This window comes from Babylonia areolata, chromosome 2 (assembly GCF_041734735.1).
Source record: "Babylonia areolata isolate BAREFJ2019XMU chromosome 2, ASM4173473v1, whole genome shotgun sequence".
NCBI classification, from domain to species: domain Eukaryota; kingdom Metazoa; phylum Mollusca; class Gastropoda; order Neogastropoda; family Buccinidae; genus Babylonia; species Babylonia areolata.
Window position 1 is genome coordinate 6675549 of NC_134877.1, and position 3795 is coordinate 6679343.

Sequence of the window (3795 nt, forward strand, 5' to 3'; positions counted from 1 at the left end):
TACATTATATATATATATATATATATATATATATATATATATATATATATATATATATAGATAGATAGATAGATAGATAGATAGATAGATAGATATATGTGTGTGTGTGTGTGTGTGTGTGTGTGTGTGTGTGTGTGTGTTATTGCTGAATAAATACACCGACCTTTTACTCAAAGCCTGTCACAGCTTTTTTTCTTTTCTTTTTTTTTCTTTCTTTCTTCTAAACGCCAGAACTTGTGATCGCGTGTGCGCACGGATGCCGGTGAGCGTGTGAACGCGTGTGAACACATGCTTGTGAACGTGCACTTGTTTCTTCAGACACGACTGATTGTACAACTCAGTGAGCGGCTTGTCTGTGCTCGCAGTGTGTGTGTGCGCCCTGAGCACCCACCTGTGTGTGCGTACACACACACACACACACACACACACACACACACACACACACACACACACATCGTGACAACCCCGCCTTAAAAAAAAATAAAGAAGGGTAAGCTGAAGAGACGACGATTTAGGCAATACCCGGCGGTGCCCGACCCTACCCCCACCACACCCCTGTTCCTTCAGTATGTGCGTGCATGCGTGTCCAAATCACGGGGCAAACCACCCACCATAGAACACCCGATAGGTCGGCCAGATAGGTTGGCAACTACCCTGCACCCCTTCTCTCGCCTGAGCTAAAAGATTACCAAGATTTTGGCTGGCACCTCGGAAAGGCCTTGTGCGTGTTCGGATTTATGTCTCCAACGCCCATGTTGCCCCCATGTACTTACTTACTAACCAACTGAGGTTGCCGGAGAGGGGGCTGAAAAAAGAAGAGGAAAAAAAAAGGGGGGTGGGGAGTTGAACTGAGCAAGAAAGGGTGGGAAATATGTTGTAGTTTTCGAAGGAATTGTCAGTGTGCACGATACAAGATGTGTGGCTTTCGTTCTCATTCGAGTCGGAAGTCAGTGATGCGGAGACAATGATTTTTGGGTGTTGTGTATGTCACGGCCGTTCAGTTGTGAAGCGTTGAGGAGTAAGGTAATTGATATGAGTTTTTGGTTTGGTGTTGTTGTTGTTGTTGTTGCTGTTGCTGTACGTGTGTGTGTGTGTGTGTGTGTGTGTGTGTGTGTGTGTGTGTGTGTGTGTGTGTGCGTGTGTGTTTCCGAGTGTGTCTGCTGTGAGTGTTTGTGTGTGTGTGCGCGTGTGTGTGCGTGTGTGCCGTGTGTGTGTGTGTGTGTGTGTGTGTGTGTGTGTGTGTGTGTGTGCGTGTGTGCCGTGTGTGTGTGTGTATGTGTGTGTGTCTGCGAGTGAGTGAGTGAGTGAGTGTGTGTATGTGTGTGTGTGTGTGTGTGTGTGTGTGTGTGTGTGTGTGTGTGTGTGTGTGTCTGCGAGTGTGTGTCAGTGTGTCTCTGTGTGTATCTGTGTGTGGGTGGAAATGTGTTATGTCAATGTAATGTTGTGAACTGTGGCTTTTTTGTTATCGCACGCTAGGACGTCACACGAACTTAAAGCAACTCCTCGATCGTCTTATCACAAGGCTGTAGGTCAGTCGGTTAAATTAAAGTTAGATGTACTTGATCTCTACCTCACACACACACACACACACACACACACACACACACACACACACACACACACACACACACACACACACACACACACTCCAGCGCAGGCACACACACACACACACAGAGAGAGAGAGAGAGAGAGAGAGACAATGGGACTGGTGAAAGCTTTTTAAAGGAAGCCTCGTGATAGGCCATACCCATTGGGGAACGAGACAATACACACGTCAACACACACACACAAGATACAGAGCCGATGTGAAGGATAGAGATTATTACTGCCGAGCTTACAGTCGCAGTGTATAATTATGCGATTTAGAGCGTAGAGACACGCAAACTTCTTTTATTTTTGTTTGCAAAATTGTGTGTGGTTTGCCATACTAAAATGCTTAGTATAAATTTGATTTCAAACGTCACGAGCTCCCTGTCTGGTGTACCGCAATATCGTCATCAACATCATCATCATGTTCATGATCATCACCATCAACATCATCATCGTTGTCAGTCGTCAGTCAGTCGTTAACATCATCATCACTAACATTATTACAGTCATCATCATCTTCATCATCATCATCATTATTGTTGTTGCTGTTGTTGTTGTCAGTAGTGAAAGTAGTAGTAGTAGTAGTAGTAGTTGTAGTAGTAGTAGTAGTAGTAGTAGTAGTAGTATAGATATAATTGTTCCTTTGTAGTGACAAGGGCCGGATTTTATATATATATATATATATATATATATATATATATATATATATATTAAAGCACGCACTTGCTTTTCTATTACTCACCTTGAGACAGAATTTTGTCTTATCAATGAACATTTCTTGTCCATATATACACTTCTTCTTCTTCTAAAATGAGTTGCAGAAATAGCAACAGCAGCAGTAACAAACACAATAACAACACTAACAAGAGAGGCAAGGCCTTCAAGACTCACTTGTGATACACTAAAAAAAAAAAAAAAACAAAAAAAAAAAACAAGCTTTTTATGTATTAAGTATAATTTCAAAATGTAATGTTTAAGATGAGAAAGATCAGTTTAAAGCAAATTAAGTCCCCCAGCATTAATTACAGAGCAATTTCCCTTTTTTACTATCTGCACCAAAACGTTTACAAAATAAATAAAACTTCCATGCTTAGCAAAAGAAGTTCCTGTTTGAACAAAAAAATGATAATAATGACTGCTCTTGTTGTTGGGTCAGAATATCAGATCAAAGTGCCGAGTTAGAGAATACAAAAAATATAAATATAACAGTAAATGCAGCTTGCATATAATTAGGCTTCTTTTTTTATTTTTTGTTGTGCCCATTCCAGAGGTGCAATATTGTTTTAAACAAGATGACTGGAAAGAACTGGATTTTTTCTATTTTTATGCCAAATTTGGTGACAACTGACAAAGTATTTGCAGAGAAAATGTCAATGGTAAAGTTTACCACGGACACACAGACACACAGACACACTTTGTTTACACAAGTGAGTCAAACAAGTATAGGAATTCAAAGCATACTTCACAGCATTGGAATATCCCCTACCTCCACGTCCCCTCCCCCACCTCCCAATCTCCCAACCCATTAGGCAAACCCTATACAGTCTGACAATCGCTATAAAAACAAGAGAGGCAAGGCCTTCAAGACTCACTTGTGATGCACTTAAAAAAAAAAAAAAAATCCAAGCTTTTTATGTATTGAGTATAATTTCAAAATGTAATGTTTAAGATGAGAAAGATCAGTTTAAAGCAAATTAACTCCCCTAGCATTAATTACAGAGCAATTTCCCTTTTTTACTATCTGCACCAAAACGTTTGCAAAATAAATAAAACTTCCATGCTTAGCAAAAGAAGTTCCTCTTTGAACAAAAAATGATAATAATGACTGCTCTTGTTGTTGGGTCAGAATATCAGATCAAAGTGCCAAGTTTAGAGAATACAAAAAATATAAATATAACAGTAAATGCAGTTTGCATATAATTAGGCTTCATAAAAAAAAAAATTTCTGTGCCCATCCCAGAGGAGCAATATTGTTTTAAACAAGATGACTGGAAAGAACTGAATTTTTCCTATTTTTATGCCTAATTTGGTGTCAACTGACAAAGTATTTGCAGAGAAAATGTCAATGTTAAAGTTTACCACGGACACACACACACACACACACACACACACACACACACACACACACACACACACACACACACACACACACACACACACACACACACACACACACACACCACACAGACAACCGAACACCGG

At 40.1% G+C, this 3795-nt stretch overlaps 1 protein-coding gene across 1 annotated transcript in view; it reads left to right on the forward strand.

The window, feature by feature from the left end:
- Positions 1–593: 593 nt before the first annotated feature.
- The window catches only part of LOC143297058 (uncharacterized), a 19940-nt gene continuing 16738 nt past the window's right edge, over positions 594–3795 (forward strand). The window contains exon 1 of the mRNA XM_076609233.1: positions 594–1023. The gene's annotated coding sequence lies outside the window, so the exon portion shown is untranslated. The remainder of the gene's footprint in view (positions 1024–3795) is intronic.